This window comes from Tasmannia lanceolata, unplaced genomic scaffold (assembly GCF_043159265.1).
Source record: "Tasmannia lanceolata isolate RefF3 unplaced genomic scaffold, GAP_Taslan_0.1 ptg000008l, whole genome shotgun sequence".
NCBI lineage: Eukaryota > Viridiplantae > Streptophyta > Magnoliopsida > Canellales > Winteraceae > Tasmannia > Tasmannia lanceolata.
Window position 1 is genome coordinate 69,474,297 of NW_027518685.1, and position 21,017 is coordinate 69,495,313.

General features: G+C 36.8%; 1 long non-coding RNA gene across 1 annotated transcript; it reads left to right on the plus strand.

Annotated features, from left to right (window-relative positions):
• The first annotated feature begins 8,401 nt into the window (after window positions 1-8,401).
• LOC143885550 (uncharacterized) lies at window positions 8,402-16,527 on the plus strand. The gene is made up of 2 exons (XR_013253455.1): window positions 8,402-9,089; window positions 16,166-16,527. It is a non-coding gene; the product is annotated as an uncharacterized LOC143885550 (long non-coding RNA).
• Window positions 16,528-21,017: the final 4,490 nt, after the last annotated feature.

Genomic DNA, 21,017 nt, shown 5'->3' on the forward strand with positions numbered 1-21,017 from the left:
CTAACCATGCATCATAAAAGAGATTTTGCCAGTCAGTGGGGGCCATGGCACCCCTCATGCTATGTGTGCAAGACCCAAAAGTTCACTGTTCAAATTAAATTCGACCAAATTGTATTAAAAGTTTACCGTCATACGCAATCCAAATAACATCTCTTAAGTATGTGATATGATACACAGACTTTGTTGTAGCACATTCAATAATTTTGATAAGCTCCTGAAATTTGCACACCATGTTCTGATAATTTCACTAACTCACATTGTCTTGTACTATTTTACCAGCTGTCAATGGTATCACAATTTCAAAATAGGGATTTGCTGGCGTTCATCGCAGACGGCATTTCGCGGAGAGTCTTTTCAGCCAGCTCAGATGAATTAAATGAATAAGATGCTTTGCAAAATGCCTTCTGCGATGGACGCTAGCAAATCCCTTTAAAAAAAATCTCGTAAAAGCAAATTAGGAAATAAAAGACAAGGTAAATTAATGCAAGTAAAAAGTGCGGAAGTCCCACTCCCAACATCAATAACCTTCTTATAGACTTTATATTAAAAATTGTGTGTGTGTGTGTGGTGGGGTCGGGGGTTATTATTATGTGAGAGTTTTGCTTTGGTCATTTTCAAGAGGAGATAACGAGTTATGCACAGCTAAAAACAAATAAGGTACAAAATTTCAAAGTAAATAATTCAAGACTGTAAACTTTTACACCCATTTTATGGAAAAACAAATTGAATAGAAATTTGTAACCACACCTCTAAAGTCTCCAATGTGAATAAGCACCACTAATCCTAAGCCATCAAAAGGTGAATAGAAATACAGGAGAGGGTGAGGAAAGTGAAAGGTGATCAATTTTTGTATAATTATTTTCTAATATCGTTTCAACCATGGTTAAATTTTGACCGAAATCCGAAATTACGGACCGAAATTTCTGATTTCGGTGGGGACCGAAACCAAAATTTCCCGAAATTTGATATTTTGCGAAATACCAAATTTTGGAATTTCAGTCCGAAATTTTTAGAAAATGGAATTTAAAAAAAAAAAAAAATGTTACAAAATTTCGTCCGAAATTTTGGAATTTCAGTTCCAAATTTCGAAGCTTAGTACCAAATTTCGGATTTTGGTGGGGTCCGAAATAGGTACCAAAACCGAAATTTAAAACCTTGGTTTCAACACGGGTCAAAGATGTCGGCAGGGGATCATTAGGAAACAACAAGAGTCAAAAGAGTCGGCCATAAACTCATTTCACTCCACACAACCCATCTTTGGTAAATCTAGACCATTAAATTATTGTGGGCCCACCTTGATCTACAACAATCCAAAAAGTACATAGATCATGTTGGTCATCTCGTGATATTCATCTCATGATCAAGGGGTCAGACATAAAACACATAGTATTAAGATATAATGCATGACTGGTGTGCGTTTGAAATGTTGGATATTTTTAAAATATTTTATTTTTTAAAATAGAAAAATGAGATTTTTTAATGAGAAATTTCAAAGAGACACTTCTTTTTGTGTGAAATTATGTTTCCAATTAGAAGACACTTATGTTGTAAAAAGGTATTGTTTTAAAATAAAAGAGTACTTCTCATTTAACGAGCTGCCTTCATATCCATTTTATCTTCGATTACAAAAAAAAGAAAAGAAAGGCTTGCGGTCTCAATTATAAGATAACTTTCTCCCCTTTCACTCTTCTTGGCGTATGCATAATTTCCATGGGACTTATTTCCGTGTAACCCCCTTCATAAGTGGGGAAAAAGAATCCATAAGAGAAAGCTTCGTTGTGCCTTGCCTACCTCTCTTTCTCTCCTATTTTGATTCTTTGTTCTAAAGAGTCACTTTGTTCATCCACTGATACAATTTGTCACAACATGAAATGGGCGATTTAGATCAACCTAAGTTGGGACCCACTATATCCTAGTGGGGCATGCCCCATTGTCATACAATGAGGTGTGTCCAAATGAAGCACATTGACAGTTACTCTACTCTATCACGAATTGAGTATTGGTTTGGTGGCATATTTCTTACTCTGTTTTCTTGCATTTTTTTTCCTTCCTTTTGTTTACGTCAAAAGTCAAACAAAGTTTGGAAATGCAATCTTTTTTCAGGAAAAGATAAACGAAAATGGACGAAAATATTGGGAAAGAATGAAAAAAATATCATTTCCCTGATATACTCCAAATGAGGACCCACAATTTCAATGAAAGGTCATCTCTTAATCTCCATTTCAATAATCCATCTATGCCGTGTTATACACTTCAGACGACCATCTGAATCCCTACCCACCAAGTTTCCCACCTTACATTCATGGGTGGTGATCCCACTAATTAGCAATTGTGTATTCCACATTCTCTTTTTGAAAGGGAAATGATATCTAACCCCTTTTTCTTCACTGGCCACCCCTGTTGAAAAGAGTAGTCATAACTCATAAATACACTAGAACGGTGGCCCGAGAAAGAAAAGCGGGCGAATGTATCACTTCCCATATAAGGACACGGAAGGTCATTTCCAATCCACCATTTTCATCCCCATCCGACATGAGGCAATGTTGCAAGCATGGGGTCCAAAGGAAACTACAAAAGTGGGGAGAATCTCTCATATATACAACACCATCGTCTGAATCACTCATCAGATCATCACGGGCCCACCTTGATCTACAACCATGCAAAAACACATAGCTAATGATCATAACCATCAGGTCAAGATCCTAGAAATGGATGATCAAGAAAAGAAAAGAAGAAATAATGATAAAAAAAACATTTGCCGAAATAGTTAAGATTCTTGGTGCAACAGTAAGGTTGCTCCATTGTGACCTAGTGGTCATGGGTTCGAGTCACGGAAATAGCCTCTCTGCAAAGCACGGGTAAGGCTGTGTACATCTAGCCCTACCCAGACCCCGCAATGGCGGGAGCCTCGTGCACTGGGCCGCCTTTTTAGAAATAGTTAAGATTCTGTGAGTGTATTGATCTGTTACATGGTCTAGATTAAATGATATGGTTGGGACCAACATATTCTGATACATGTAGGTAAAGAACATTTGATTTAAGTAATTGAAATAAAACTTCACCAAACCCCGCTCAATCGAAAATAAATATGCATGCAAAAGATGACCAACCTTAAAACCCTGTTTGGATTGCAAGAAAAATATTTCCGAATGAAAATATTTTCTTCAATTTTTTTCTTCTTTCTGTGACCCTATTTGGTTAATTTAGAGGGATACTATCATAAATTGAGGCCCCTGAGTAAAATTTGAATAGGGTTGGTTTGTGTAAAAACAAGTTTGGAATTTTTTGAAATATTTTTCCTTTTCGTACTTTTCAAAAAAATTCTTGCAATCCAATCAAGGCCTAAATGGAAATGGAAAATGGTAAAATGAAAGACACCTTTATTCGGGAAATGATAAATGTGCCCCTTTCCATCGCCTGGGACACCTGGCTGCATTGTACGTGGCAATCAGGACACTTCATTCCTTAAATGTGAAGTACATAAGCCCCTTTGCACTCATTGATACACTGTAGCTGGGTGTCCCAAGCAATGAAAAGGGGCACATTTATCATTTCCCTTTTATTCTCCTTTTTATAAGACATTTATCAAGAACCACTTCTGCTTCGTTTACATGCTAGATTTCTGTGATTGAAATTTTTTTAAGACATTTTGGTTTTAACGTTTCTGGATGTTTAAAGAAATCAAACGATTTTATTTACTACCTACTTTTTATGAGTTGAAACGGTGGGAGACATTAAAACAAAATAATGAGGGAAAGTGGAAACGTTAAGAGGGATTTTAGGGGGGGTGGAGACGTTTCATGTCTATTCTTTCCTACAAAATCTCTCTTTCGATAATCTCAAAAAGGGAGAACGACCACTTTCTCGTGAGGTCTCTTCATCTCTATTCCTCAATTCAGTCGATAAGCCACTTCTTTACCATTTGATTCTTACATTACTTTCTTACGATCAATTACTTCATTTCCACCATTTATTAGTATAATCCTAAAGCCCATGCTCATTTTGAATCACAAGTAGGACCTTATAGGCAGTAAAAGTTTTACTACAGGTGTAGAAAGCTACATTTAAAAAGCAAACCCCATAAATGTGAATAAGCATACTGAAAACATGTACTATAGTGAATAGTTATACTTAAAATGTTATTAGTATGGATAATCACACCGAAAATTGTCGGTAGTGTGGACACCCACACTGATTTTTTTTTATAAAGTATGAATGGATACAGTGAGAAAAGCTAAGCTAGTGAGGATGGCTATCATATGTTCTAGTGTGGATAACTACAATGAAAGTATGTCTTAGGTGTGAATCTCCACACTACGAAAACCATACAGATAATGAGGGATCCGGTTTTTTCCCGCCTTGTGCGGCGGGATCACCACTTCGGGTTCTCTTTGTTGGAGTGTTTGCTTTGTTTGCATTTCTTGTGAACTCGAGATCGGGATCCGGATTTCACGAGAAAGAGAACTTTCAGAGTCGCCGCCTAGGTTAGGACCTAGGACCCGTATCTAATTTTCCTATGAAATGAGGATAGATCCATATTTCATGTGAAAAGCAGCAGCCACAGTTGTACTCTAGGTCGGGTGCCTAGAACCCATAATTTTACTCTATTTGTTAAGGCATGGTCCTTACAGAATTCTGAGTAAGGGTTATGGTTATATTCGGGGAAGGTGTTAGGCACCCGTCATGCCCGAGTAAACCCTGTCTCTTGACTTGATTTGGCATTTTTGGAGAAATTTATCACAAATCTTTACTTTTTAACCCTTTATTATGTTTAAAATTAATTCACGTACGTTAATAAAATGGAAGTATAAAGAAAAAATCAAAAGTATCGGTTCGGGTCGTTATCTGGATTGAAGTCGTATGCTGTAACATGAGTCCCGAAAGATCTCGCAGCTGACCACAATCAGGATAACTAAATCAAACGGAAAAGACAATGCAAAAGGAAAAGAAAACTCTAGGTTTATAATTCCCTCCGTTTTTCAAACACCGTAGAGCACCAGGGCTCTCGTCTCTATCTCTTTTGTCTATGGTAGGAATAAAGACAGAGTGGTGGGATAAGGAGAGGGAACGTAGTCCTATTTACAAAGAAATGAGAGGGGTTTACGTTACAGGATCTGGGGCAAAACAAGCCCTAAATCCTACAACTACCCTGCACTGATTTTTATAATAGAAATGCAGAAGCATGGAAACATATGTAATTTTACCAGAGAAGCGAACACGTTTTCCAAAATTTTGCGCCATAATGGTGCTATTTGGAAGGTGTAGCTTCGTGTTCTCCCAAAATTCAGCAGAACAACGGCGCTATTCGGACAAAGGGGCTTTAGGTCTTTCTAAAATTCGGCAAAACAACGGCGCTATTTGGAGGATTCCGCTCTGAGTCTTCGAAAATTCAACAGAGTGCCGACGTCTAGTGTGAACTACCTATGAATTTCCCTACTTTCTCTCTTCTAGAGCAAAGAAACTAGGGTTTTTTGGGGCAGAACCTTCTTTCAAGAGGGGTTTGAAAAGCAGAAGACTAGGATTTCTATATTACCTAATTCTAAACTCGAAAAATCAGAAAATTCTCAGAGGAAAACTCTCTGAATTCTGTAAATTCTAAATTCTAATTTCAGTAATTTTGAAATTTGACTTTTAGTTTACCCCTCTCCTCCTTATATAGGGTTTGAGGCAAAATTTCGGAGAGTGCGAAATTGGAAAAATTTGATTTCGCACTCTACGAAATTGGACTTGACACTTGGGCGTCATTGTCAGGTTGGCAAATTTTCAAAAAATGTGATTTTTTTTCTTTTTTATTTCGAAAAATGTGATTTTTCATTTTTTTGGGGGATTTTTTGGGAGTTTTGGCAAGCCGTACTCTTCCGTTTGGACTTCGAATTGCGTGGGGTCAGATTTGTTGGATTCCTCGTTGCGAGGAGATTCAGAATGAGTCTAATATTGTTAGTTTTCGGACCATGCCGTGTTTTAGGAAAAAACAAATGTTTTTTTACTCAAAGCTAACTTCTCGCTTGAAATGCCTTGTGAAAACGAGCATTTTGGCCGTGCCGTAAAAGGCGGGTGCCGTGTAAAGACAAGTTTTTGTTGTACCTCTGGGATAAAAATAATTTTCGAGAAGTATTTTCCTATTTCAATAACCTAGAAAGAGAGATTGAAGGAAAGGAATAGGGCTCTGGAACTCGTCATGAGACTCTTACTCGCGACAACCTATCATTAGTTACATCTTGACAAAATTGGGTGTCTACAGATAAGGTATGGATAGCCATAATGAATTGTAACTAGATTTTTTTATGGGTGAGCTGGGGTTTGGCAAAACCCCTACCATTGCATTGAATAGAAGGAAAGAATACAAGAAGAACAGACAAAAGCAGAGAACAAATTACAAACTAGAGTACAATTTTCCTTCCCTATCTGACTGGATTATTTCCATGAGCATTGGAGGGATGAGGGGAAGAGGGATATCTTCTCCTTTGCATGGGCAACCTCACTTTGGGAGGAAGTTTGTGGCCGAGTTTGCTTCCATCGACACGTGAGTTATGCACCAGGCTTTGACAATGTTGAGGATTTCTCAAATGTGGGTTATCATTGGGATATTTTCCATGGGGGCTTGGATTTTCCTAGTAATTACATCTACGTCAAATAATTAATCGGCTTCAATCTATAGATTTGGGGTTCCCCATTTTTGCACCATTTTCACTCCCACGAAAATGGATGAGAGCTCTAGTCCAAAAAATTGTTCTTTCATGACTTCAATGGACAATAAACCAAGAACCATTCTTTCGTCGTCTTGAAGAATTCCACCAATTCCAGCTCCTTCGATATCAAGAGAGGCATCTGTATTAATCTTGAGCTCTCCAGGATCAGGATTATGCATTTCAGTTGGTTTGATTTGGAAAATCCTTCCAACAATACTGTCTGGTGTTAAAGCGTGTAGCATTTCTGACCCGTCAACAACCAGCATTAGCTAGCAAACTTATGCCAGTCTTTAGCAAGTGTTGTATTTTTTAGGTGCCTTGAAGTCCTCCTTTGGAATGTATTAAGCTAGTCATTAAGATTCCTTTTCAGATCTACCTTAAGGTCTTGTTTAAATTGCAAGAAAAACATTTCAGATGGAAAAAACTTTCTTGGAAAATTTTTATTCTTTCCACTATTTAGATGGAAATGATATGATTATGATTAATTTGGAAGGATATTATTATAACTTGTAAGTTCTTCTTAATAAAATTTGAATAGTGGTGGTTCAAATTAGCTTTATTTTTCATGTGTGAAGCAAGTAGGAAATTTTAGAAATATTTTTCCTTTCCAAACTTTTCCGCAAAATTCTTGCCATCTAAATAAGGCCTAAAGGATTTCAAGTTTGCTAGCAAGATCTTGAAGTCTTCTGTAAGTTTTAGAAAGCTTTCATAAGCAAGCAAAGGTTATTACTTTCCTTTTTCGGTAGGTAAGCTGCGATTGAACTGCCGACCTCTAGTTTATCTTGTGCAGTTGTGGATATACTATTGTAGACACCCCATTTTGACCTGACCCCCCAAGTTCCCAAATTTAATAAAAATCCCGAAATTGAATAAAGTTCTTGAAATTTGAGTCCCAAATCCAAATTCAAAGTCCCTCATAATCAAGTCTCAAGTTCCCAAAGTGTTTGAAACCAAGTCCCGAAAGTTCTAAAAATTGAGCTCTAATTGCGAAAGAACCTGAAAAATCTGAAAATGCTCATTTGGAGACCATTTTTCAAAATATTCTGAAAGTCCAAGCGATTCCTGAGCCCCCATTGATAACCTCCGTTCAATTGCGCTGACCTTCTCTTTCATTTTTGCAAAAATTAGAAAAGCCTACAAAAATACCCCCGAGTTTTTGGTATTGACACTCCCCTACTTGTATCGGTATTTGCATCAACCCATCTTGTCTTTTACTGTTTAAAAGATTATCCAAGGTTATTGCATTTCCCGAGAATGGAAAAGACAAGCTGAGTTAGTACAAATATCAAAGCATGGTGGTGTTGATATCATTTTCTTTTGCTTAAACCAGCAGTGGGGTGAAACACCCAACATAGGAGTGCCAATACCAATCACCTGTGCTGAAAGAGAAGTGATATATTTGCCCCTCTCCTTGCCTAACCACCCCCTTTAGGATGAAAGAGTAGTGATAAATGCATTTAAGTTGGCTGTCCACGGAAGGAAATGAATGTGAAAATATCATTTCTTGTTGCAAGATAATCACACCCCTATTTTCATCTCACCCCACCTTGTAGAGTAAAAGGAGAGTGAGCAATACCTAGATAGGGACTGTCCAAGGGAAGTAGAAAAGAGTCAAATATATCAATTTCATTGCCACAAGTTTTTACCCAAGCATCCCTGGTAGTATAAAAGAGTAGTCATAATGCACTTGAAGTGGCTGTCCAAGTAAGAAGGGGGAGGTCGAAATATCATTTTCCTTCGTAAACCCAAACGATTAGGGCATCAGGGGTCTGTCTGATTTTTATATTGGAAGAAATTAGAGGAGAGAATAGCACAGAGAGAGAGAGAGAGAGAGGATTTCTTTCTCCGGCAAAACGTGCCGGAATCCGGCCCTCCATCCTTTCTCCGATCCAATCTCCCCCGCCACATCTTCACCTCCATTAAAGGGCTGAACCACCTATATCTTCATTTCTTTCTTATAACCCCTACACCTACATTTCTACCCCAAAACCCATCATCTTCTCCTTGCAGCCACCACTGTTCCACATCCATTAAATCCGACCCCAATTTACCCAATTTACCCTTTTCCCATTAAATCCGACCCCAATTTACCCTTTCCCCCAAAAATCAGCCCCCTTCATCATGTTCTTCATCACTATCACACCTAAAATCTAGTCATCATCTCCTTAAAACTTACCCCTACAATATTTCCAAACCCATTTTCTTCATCTCTACCATCAGACCCTTTTTTCTTCTTCTTTGACATCTACCATTATCTGTAGATTCCATTAGTCTATCACCATCCCTGGTGATCTCTCATCGAATCCGGCAAATCCCCTTCAAATTCCGATGAACTGCAAGCTAGGGGTCATTTGCGCTTTGCTCTGTTTATCTAGTTCCAATCCTCATTCAGTCGTTCAGGTAATCATCTCATCAGGTATATTTATTTTTGTATCTCTTTGATTTAAAGTGAGAAATGTGTTGCTCTGCATGTTGGATTTCTGAGTTTTTTTTAGGACAGGTAAAAATACCCTTCACAAATTGTACAAGCACTATTTCAATCTCCATTGATTTTCCTGTTGATTTCCTTGGTATTAGCATAGCCTGATGCTTAGATTTTAGAAGCTCTACTTAGATTTCAGTGATTTTGTAGTGATTTCCTTAGAATCTGGTGGTAGCTTAAGATTGAATCTCTCTCATCATATTGAATTCTTAGTTGCTTGTGGAATACAACAGTAATTAGGAATCAGACTATATGCCTTTGTTTTGATTTCTCTGATTGTGTAGATGATTTTCCTCAGAATATGTAATAATCATTGAAATGGTCTTTTGATGGTATTCCAATTTCGTTGATTGTTTGTTAATGTTCTCTGAGTTGTGTTAGAAATCAGTGCTTCATTTGAAAATCTTGTTGGGATTGCAATGATTTTGTCCTACAAACTTCTCATTCAGGCGATTAATTTCATAATGTTGTTTGCATCCACTATATGGGTTATTTCACTTTGGCAATGATAGTAACTGGAATGTGGAAACTTGTGTTTTAATGCTATTAACAAAGGCGTAAAGACTGATGTTATCTTTGGCAATGATCTTTGTGTTATCTAACATGTCTCAGATGTTGAAGTCATATGAATTTCCTATTGTTGATTAATAAAAGTTGAGACCAGTTAGTGCTGTTGTTAAAACGTATTACTGTTTGCATTAGTGTTATCATATTTATGCCAAACTATCACGTTACCACTTTTGTGAAAATCAATACATCAGCCCTGTGAGTATCCCTTGGTTAATTGGGCCATCGAAGTGTAGTAAGGTTTCCGTTGTTGTGTGAGTCAGTTCTTGTTATTGTTGAGAAACACCTGTTGGATCTCCATTCATGTTGCAAATTTTACATAATCCTTCTTTAAGTATGTGGGGCTGATTTAAGATGCTAAAATTTGCATAACAACAACAATTGTATTGAATTCATTTGGAAATCAATGTGGGCAGTGGGACATTTCTTTAAGTGTTTATATTTTTGTTGTGCCATGTCTGAAAAAAAATGCATACATAGCTTTGAGTGGGCTCTAAAGGAAGTGTAATCAATATGGTCATGAATTGATTTATCACATTCCATTTCACTTTGTTCAAGGAATTATCAAAGTCATTACTATTCTCAAAGAATCTTGTGCACTGGATTTGGAAATGACTTGCTACATTTATATAATTGTTTAGTCATAGTGATGCCAATGTCGACAGCCTAAAAAAAAAAGTGATTCCCTTTATGGCTTTTGTTAATGAATGAAATTAGCAGTACTATGTCTTGGTGTTTTCGCAATCGCAGCTTGATTTCTGTTATTTGTATGATTTGCAAGGATCTTCGTAAGGAATTATAAGGCATTTTGATCTTAACCATGATTTGATTTTCAGTGCAGAAATTATTTGATAGCATGAAATGAGATTATTTCAATATGGTTGCCAAAAAAAATATCAGTTTATGGTCTGATGAGTGTTTGAGGTCATTGAGATAATTGTTGTAGAGATGTTGACCAAAAATGAATTTGGTTTCTGACGTAATGGAATAGGTGCATCAATCTTGATCAAACAGTACCAAATTGGAAGATTTCACAAATTTCAATACTTTATGTTTGTTTAGGTCATTTTATGTCTGCTCGAGTCAACTGTAGGAGTTTTATGATGGTGAAAGATATTTCTACGTATGCTCTTACATTGTTCACACAGAGCAGGTTAATGGTTCCAAAATCCTCATATTTTGTCGTCATCTGGTTCAGCTATGTTCAGATACCTGTGTTTATTTGATTCATGCAACACAGTGTGGAGGGCCAAGGTATTGCCTCTGTTGGGTTCAAACACCTTTGGTTTCAGGATAAGGGTATAACACATACTTAATTCCCTTTATGCACAAGGCACAATATACACCGGTCTTCATGTTACTCACATAACTTTATGTTAAGCTTAACATAAAATTTGTGTATAGTGCACTTATTTTGGTCAATATTGTTTGGGTTTTCATGAAAACACTAAATCTGCTTGTCTCGTTGTTATCTCTATATATAGCATGATGTTGATTTTAGTGTGACTTGCGTGTAAAGTTTCCATCGTGGTCAATATAACTGGACTCAAATAAGGATATCAAATATACTTATCTCTCGTTGATCAATGCTGTTTGGCCTTAATGATAGCATGGCATTTGCTGATGTCTGTTGGTAGCCATTAGACCTATTTGTAATATCCATATCATTAGATCTTGTTGATGGCATAAAAAAAATTTCATTAAATATGCAAATATTATTTGAAGTGGTCCTTGCTAATATTCATACTTTTCAGTTTCGGTAGTGATCTTGGATTGATGGGTATTGCTCTGATTTTGATAATCAAGGCAACCTTATAAAACTAGGCAAAAATGTTTGGAACTGTTAGTTACATTTTGCATTAATGCCAACATTATGTAGTCGGGTAGGAAGTACTGAATGTACTGGTTCTATCTTGTAAGATGGAGTGGCTACGGGTATTCATGTCATCATTGTCATTAGTCTTGATTTTGGGGTTTAACTTTATTTTTCCATTTGACTGATGATGTTAGTGTAGCTTTTCTTTGACATACCCAGTGTCCGAAACCTTCATAGAATTTTTTTATGATTGCTTATCTTGATTACATAGGGTTTAGAGGGTACCCCTATCTTGTGTTAATTGCGTTTCCAAGATCGCGACATGTACATCTCTTAGGGATCCACTACAAGTCTTAGAAGTTTGCTAATTTTCAAGAGTTTCCTTTGGGTAAGGAGATGATAGAGTGTTTCTTGAGCCACCCCTTTGCCCTTCATGTCTTTTTCTTATCTTCACCTCTTATAGGGCATAGGGGTTTCCTTTTTCATGATCATTACTTCTTGCAGGGCTTAGGGGTTCTTTCCTCCTTGAGATTATCATTTTCCACAGGGTTTAGAATTGCCTTTCTTCTTTTTCGGGTTTACTCTTCACGTTCCTCGGGATCTAGGAAGCACGGGTACTCTCCCGGGGCTCCCGCACCCGCACCCGACACGTATGGGGTGTGGGTACGTCCGGGTACGCCCCGGGTAACCCCATTTAAAAAAAAAAAAAAAACCAGTTTTGGTGGTTGGGTGCGTGTAGGGTGCGCACCACGCATACCCGCCACGTCCTGCTTCTTCCTGCTGCTTCTCTTTCCTCTCCTGAACTTCTCTCTACTTTCCTGTACTCGGTGACCATTTAAGTAAATGTCTTTACTAAATGGACAATAAAATAGTAAAGACATTTAGTAAAGACATTAAGTAAATGGACAATAAAATAGTAAAGACATTTAGTAAAGACATTAAGTAAATGGACAATAAAATAGTAAAGACATTTACTTAAGATTTACATGTAAATAACGGAATACCCCCCTTTTGGATTTATTAAAAATAGTTTCAACACCCAAATCTAACAGGAAAAAAAAGTCAACTCTCCAGTTCTAGTACAATATTCAAAGAAGGGTCGGGTCAAAATTTTAACTTTCTTAACTTCCAAACGGTGGGGTATTTTTCAAAGTTTAAAAATTCATAAAATCTATTTTGTCCAAACATTATTAAATCCCAAAGTCCGGTAATAAAATCTCATAATTTGGTCTCTAAAAATTATTCATCTTGTCAGGCACTGGTCAACACACTGGTCACTGACTTTTTTTTCTAATGAATGATGTATTGATGCCTCATGTTATGAAATATGGAATTTAATCACTTATGAAATGAAGAGTAATATTAGAATTTTTCATTTTGGTGATATTATTGTTATTTGATTGCTCTATAATTTTTTTTTTTAATTTTTATAAATATATAATAAAATATTAAAATATATTATTATATTCGGCGTACTCGAACGTACCCGCACCCGGTTTTTTTGGCAAATCATGTACCCACGTACCCGCACCCCGTACCCGTACCCGTGCTTCATAGTTCAGGATCTTCTTTGAGCTTCTCGGGATTCCATCGATCGTGGGAACACTTGTCGGGTTTAGGCTATGACGGACGGCGACCTCTTGAGCCAAAACCCCTTTTTTCAATCAAAAGGATAAATAAAAACATATAAAAAATACAAAACAATAAAAATCACAAAAACAATGAAAAACTTAAAAGACACTAGAACATTTTTCGAAAAGCTGTTTCGAACTACGTTTGCTTGATCCCTTTCCACAGGGTACGTAGGCAGCTTGGGACCAGCATCACAAGTCCAGTCAAACCTTTGTAAAAAACATTTCAAACCTTTTAAATAAAACCTTTTCAAAACTTTCAAAACAAAAACTAAAAATGGGCAAGAATGGTGATTGCCAGGTCACTCGGAGCCCTCTTTCATTCCGTTTCCAATTTTGATCATGGTTTTCTAGTTTTCATCTGTTTCCCGACGTTTTATCGGGTTTTGGGACGGTCGATGACGTAGCGTGGCCCCTTCACATGGATTGTCCTCGCTGAGCCTAATGATAGGCTATGACGACCGCGAGACTTGTCCGATCTTAGCGGATCAGGGTCGCTGCGTTTGATTCCTTTAGAATCGCTCCCTGAGCCTATCGTATGTCCCCTTGTCTTTTCCCTGGCATTTTTTGGTCTTCGTATACCGTTGATTTTTTTATTCCGTTCTTTTCTTGCATCTTTTAGCTCATTGTGTACTTGTCTTTGGTTTCTTATGTGTTACTTTTAGATTGCTTACTTTTCTAGCATATGATTGATTATTATTTTCTTAGCATTATCTCTTACATAGGCTCGCATGCTAGTGTGTTTATTCTACTGCTTTGGTTATTTATTGCTATATCTTATGCTTATATTCACATACTTAGCTGTAGCATTTACTTATCTCATCATATCTACCATTACCTACTTAACTATAGCTGTGCATGTGGTTGTTTACTGCTTTCTTAGATCTGATGAGTTAGGATTAGATTTTATGAGTTAGGGCTTGTTTGTTTTATTTGCCCATCCCTGGGTCATGCATGGTTATTTGCCCATCCCTGGGTCATGCGTGGTCTCTCGGGGATACTTGTTCCCATTTCATATGATTTTCGCCCAAAATTCTTCAAAGTTAATAAAAATGGCATAAGAGACCGAGTGCGCTCGGGCGAGTAGGATGCCTAACACCTTCCCCACTTATAATCAAGCACGGACCCAATTATCTCTGGTTTATCCATTGCATAGAGTATCTTATGGGTTCCAGGGCCGCCTTCCCTGGATGGCGACTCTTCTTCATTTTTAGGTACGTCTTGGTTCTAGGCTTTGTCTCCGAATCAAGAGGTATTGCACATATCGCCACTCATGCTGTGAGGGCACCATTTCGAGAGTTTCTTGGTAGAGTTCTCTTTCACATGTGGAGATCCAAAGGATGTAGGAGGATTTGCCCCTTGGCATCATCGGATCGGGGTCCACAACTATATTTGATGGCTATAGATAGTTAACAATTTGACATCAACCATTTTGGCATATTTTATGGTTTTACTATGGGGCGATGATAAATTCGCACCCCTTTTAGGATTATTCACACCCTTTAATGTGAATTGACGTCAAAAAGTGTCAAAATCTGAAGCTTGTTTATGCTTTTTGACGTCAATTCACCTTAAATGAGTGCGAATCATCCTACCAGGGGTGCTGAGGTAAATGATATATATCTTGATGAGTTTGTGTTATATGGATTGACCAGATAGTAGAATGTTTTGAGCAAGGGATTCGATATTGTTTGTTATCAAATTATATATAAGTAAAGCTAAATGTGGCACAACGTGGAGCTCCCATGTTGCACGCTCCTATACACGCAACTTCTGCCTAAAGCCTCCTAGAGGTGTTATTGAGAATTTCACTATCGACGCATCCTCTGTGTATAGACCCTCCGAATACAAAAACTATACACGCAAATGTTTCCACTTCCCCGAATTTTGATATGCTATAATTAAGGGATTTACCCATTCTTTTACTAATAATAATCTTTAGTAAGGGTTGTTTCGCTTTTAACACCCACATGGCAGCCCTCCCCTGCCTCCTTCATATCTTCGTATACATCCATTTAATTAAAAAAAGAGGAAACGATTAGGTTTCCTACTCACACGCAAAATCTCCAGAAATCTGCCGATTCACTCAATCAATCCCTGTGTAAATACAAATAATTAGATAATTATTCTGCCATCCATCCTTTCTGTTTTTTTCTTGACTATTCACATTCCCGATTTTACTTCGATTAGAAATCCAAACGTTTTTAACTCGATATTTATTCCTCCATAATTTCCTCTACACCTATTTTCTTCCTAAACGTATCCCATATATTATCTCTTAAAAACCATTAACGTATACCATGAGCAATGATAGAATGATTTTCTACTACGCCCAGTTAATTATCCTTTTTAATCTCTCTCTCTCTCTATGTAACGTGGCAATAAATCTCCTATAACTTCTCTCTAGCTAGGTTGCTTTTTACGAATCTTTGCAAACCGTATTTCTACGGAAAGAGACCCCATAAGCCGATTTTTTTCAATCTCTCTCTCTCTCCACAATATTTTAATGTGAAGCTTTATATTTGGGCCTATTATTAATTAGGAGACTCCCCTATAGTGTATTTATGACTACTCTTTTACACTAAATGGGGCTGTCTCAAGTAAAATATAGGGACACATATATTTTCCACTCTAAATAGGTACTGCAACCACAGAAGTAGAAAAGTTGGAAATAGAAAAGAGTCATAATCGGAATTTCAAAAGCCAATTTCTAAAATTCTTCACGTCGTCTCTTAATAAATACCCAAAAACAAGACTTTCTATTTATTCTATCTCTAAACGCTTTGGAAGGAGACGTTGTCACCCCTCTCTTTCTCTCTCTAAGTGAACGGGAACTCCTTCCAAAGGTATTCCATGAAGTAGTTTCAGAGCCTATAAAAATAGTAGGTTAAAAATAGAGTCTTTACGTTTATGCTTCTCATTTCTGCCCCCCAGCATAGATGCATGCAGTTTTTTGATAATTTGCTTTTGTTCTGATTAGGCTATGCTGACTGACTTTGGCTTGGCACAGCAATTTGAGGAGATGCAAGGTCGAACTCCATGTGCAGATTAGTAGAGTACATGTCACATGAAATTATTCTTGAAAAGGTACATGATAAAATGCTCACCAAGAAGGTTGGTTTTCTTTAGTCTTATTTTCCTTTTTTGCCCACCATTTTTTAGAACTTCGCAGTACACTTAATAAATTTGTGGTTTACCATAAAAATCTAACCATGAGCAATATTCATCACTTAGAACTGTTATGATAGCATTCGAAAAAAAAGGAGAAAGAAGAGATTTTGTCATTCAAAAGATTGTAAAGAAAATCTAACCGTATAAAATGCACCATCTCCTGTTGTACCATTGAGTGAATTACCATTAGTTCTTTCTATAGTATGTAGTTGCGGCTCATATCTGCGCACATGTCTTCATTTTTCCTGTATTTTAGAGGAATGGTCTGTGGTTAAAATACAAACCTAATGGGTACTTTTAAGTACATACAATTGAGCAATTATTAAAAGACATAAATCATTTCCCTTAAATCGTTGAAATGAACCATAACAATAACATTTCCCTTTAGGTCATTTCTGCCATTAGATTTGTGTACAAGATAGTTATATATATTCTGTGCAGTGGGGCGAAACACGAATCTTAACCATATTTCTACCATGGTGATTCAATATTCTTACCTTACGCGCAATATTGTGATTCAATAGTCGTTGATAATTTTTACGCCATTTTGTGGGTAACATATCTCATCTTTATTCTTAACCCTTTTCACTATTGGAAGTAATTTAGAATTTTAGGACTCAGGAAGAAAAGTTTTAAATAAAGAGAATGGGTTGTACATATCAAAACAGCGAAGGTGTAAATTCTAGCCCCATCAACACTCAAGGAGTTCAAAAATACGACTATAAAGAATTTATTAATAGAAGAAGAAGAAAATTTTAGAATCAATTTTACCTTGAGATAATAATCTTCAATGTGTGTGATGGCAAAATAACAGTAGAAGAATCTCAAAAGGGTATCGCAAATGAAGGGGAAGTCTTCGTGGTGTTTATTTTTTTTAAATTTTAATATTTAAAATTATGATTTATAAAATAACTTTTCAACATGGTTCCCACAGTTTTTTATGAATCATTTTCGTTTTTAGTCGCCCCTTGCAACGCACGGGTCTGCAACTAGTGGATATGTATTATGTGATATGAAGCTACTTTTGAGTGTGATGATAAATCATACATGGGACCTTGTTTTCACCATATATTATCTCTCTTTAGTGTGTATGATGTGCCATATATTATCAGTCGATATATCTGACACATATATAACATCCACCTTGGATGTGGCAATCTGTGGAACATGACGAGAACAAGGTTTATAAAGCCCTATTTTACACATTGATCTTTTCTTCATTCTTGGAAAATTTGTATATGAGGAAGTTGAGCTCTCTTTTCTCAAATATTTGAGAAAAATAATAGCTTTCTTCCTTAGACTATCAAAAGAAAGTATCAAATTTACTTTTTCAAAATTTCTACTTTAAAACAAAAAAACCAAATGTCAATTGTTTATTGTCTAGGACTAGATATATGCACTCATTGGCTGCATATTACTATTTCTTCCTCTTCTTCCACTTCCGGGTTTCATTGGTAGTCGGCAATGCAACGAACACAATTGCAGGAGATGAAAATATAGGACAAATTATATGAGAAGAAGAGGACAAAATGCTCTTTTGAACAGTGAGACATGCCTCCTAGGTCAATAGTTTTTAAACAACCATTCATCCAGAAATTCAGAAACTTTGTGTAATTACTTAGTAAAATATCTATATATTATAGTGAAGATATCTCAGCTATCACTCTAGAGAGGATGCCCTAGTCTAAAGAGATTACTAGGAACATCCAACACAATCTGGGAGATCCTCACAAGGCAGGTGATGATTATCTAGCAATAATTTATTAAAAGTTCCAGCAGTTATTTTTTTGTGCCATCCCAACCATATAATTGTTGATATGGAGTGATCAACACCATTGCTTTGGGTAGGCGGTTTGATCTTTGTGGTCATAAGCCATTCATTGCAAAAATAGCAAATTATTAACTTAAAACTCAAGATAAAGCTTATTATTAGTTCCAACAATCATTTTGCATTACAACTAAAGAAAAATTGTACTATTATTTGAAACAACAATTTTTCAAGTAACTACGGAATTCTGAGAGCTTCTCGGTCGACCAGTCAATATATGCATCCATAGCTCTGAAGTATTTATGCCTCCAATTTTTGTTGAGGATGAGAAAGCCGATGACTCCTCAAAATCCCAAAGCATATCCCAAAGCAAATGACATGGCCACGAATGAGTAGAAAATCACAGGATTATCAAGAACCCTAGAACTTTTGCCCTCATCTCTAGGAGGTTGTGAAGGGATTTCCAAGGAGCAATTTCTTTCTAGTGGTGGTCGACAAAGATCTGGATTTCCCTCATAGCTATCCTTATCGAATGTGGTAAGGTGTTTCTCAAAAGGGATCTTACTTGATAGGTTATTGTAGGCGACAGAGAAAGCACCAAGTGCATTCAGTTGAGATAATTCATAAGGGATTCTCCCAACTAACTTGTTGTGAGAAAGATCCAAACTCTCCAAGCTTTTCAGGTTTTGAAAGGATGGTGGAAGATGGCCAGTTAGCAGGTTGTTGGAAAAATTTAATGAGTGAAGCTCTCCCAAGTCTCCTATTTAGAATGGAATATCTCCTTCCAATTGATTCATGGACAAATCGATTCTAGTCATCAAGGTAAAAGGAACACCCTCGTAAGTGTAAGTTACACCCTTTGTGGTGAAAGAAGTTGAAGGCCTAGGGTGAAAGTGGAACATGTTAGTTATACCCGTTGTGGTGAAAGAAATTGGAAGCCTAGGATCAAAGGATATATAATTTATAAAAAGATCAGAAATTTGGATTTGATCTATTTCTTCCATGAACTTATGCTGTCGAAACAAGAAGGTATATATCCAGAAAAAGAATTGTTGGAGAGATCCAAGATATGGAGGTTACTTAGTTGACACAGTTGTATTGGAATGTGTCCTCGAAAGAAATTATGCCTAAAAAGAATTGATACCAATTTTGAGAGAGAGAATAACCAACTAGGAATAGTATCGGATAGGGTATTTTTCCGTATATCAAGAATCATCAAGTCAGGGCTATTTAACAGGCCAGATGGAATTACTCCAGTAAAATTATTGTGGCTGACAAGTAAATATTGCGATCGTGTCAAGTTAGCATCAATTGGGAGAATGTCTCCTTGCAATCTATTACTTGATAAGTTTAGGTAAACCAGTCGAGTGCATTGTTTGGTGAGTTTATGTGGCATTTCTCCTAAAAGGTTGTTGGATCTAATACCTCTAAGCGTTCTATTTCACCCATGGATGATGGGATCCTACCTTGCAAAATATTTTTGGATAGGTTGAAGTACTGCAACTGAGGGAAGAATGTGCCGATGTTTGTAGGAAGTGGCTCAGATAGATTGTTCTCAGAGATATCTAGAAAACTGACAGATGATGTAGTGTTATTGGTAGACTGAGGAATTGAGCCTTCGAACAAGTTATCGCTCAACAACAAGGTCGCACCTGATGTATTGTACAATAGCCAAGATGGGGTGATCCCTTCAAGAGAGTTATGACGCAAATCTAAATGGAATAAATAAAGTTGAGTTGAAATGAAGCTAGGAATGGTACGACTGCTTAGTTGGTTGAGTCTGCAATTTTCTAAACTCAAGTACCAGAGTTGAAAAGTTGGAACCCAATGTGGATGTTGGGTTTCGACCACTAATTGGACATTGTTTGAAAGGTCAACTTGTGAAAGCTGAGAGAGGTTGACAAAACTAGAAAATGAGAACACACCCATGAACTGGTTATTTGAAAGATCAATAAAGTTTATTTTCGTTAGGTTGTTGAAAATGAATGAAGGAATCTTCCCTGTAAAGCGATTGTCGGAGAGATCAAGCACTTGCAGGTTATGCATGCCTTCCACACATGGATAAATACCACCCTCAATTGAATTGCTCATGAGATTCAAGGAGCTTAAGTTCCTTAGTTTGCAAATCCTGTAAGAATAAGAGAGAGAAAATGGTGACAAAATTAGATTGATGTCGCAAAATGACAATGAGGAAGCCCCATTGTATGATTATGAGGCAAGACAAAATTCTTCGTTGAAAAATAAGTTTCTAATAAAATTTTATTTTTCTTTTTTTCCAATTTATTAGTGTAAATGTAAATAGCATATTTTGGGAAATAATATTCTCACACCTTGACTCAATGTAAGGCTTATCAAATGTATGGATAAGATCAATCAAAGGTGGGACCCTCAAGACCACCAACTTCCTTTGGGTGATGCCCTCATACATCAAATCTCCAAGGTGGGGCCCCATTCTCTATTTCTTCTCTTTTTCATTTGTTTGCTTATCTTTTCCATAAAAAATATTTTTTTATATATATTTAGTTGAATGGATTGGATAGCCAAACAATGGACCCCACCTTACAACGAAGGCAATTGACCTATGGCCACATTTGGATACCCATGAGATTTAGATTTGGATTTCTCACATTTGCAGTTGAGATTTGGAAGTGGATTAGATCCTTATATTTCTAAAACAGCTGCAACAGTGAAAAAAATCCGATTTTCAAATCTGTTCTACATGACTATTTGGAAATCAATATTTGTCGCAGTTACCTTCACCCTCGCTGCTCCTCGACCTTGCTGCATAAGCAGCCACACGTCCCTCCCTCTCTAACTCTCTCAGTCTAATTCATACAACACGAGCACGAGGATGATGGCTGTATTTTGTATCCAAAACTCAAATCCAAATCCA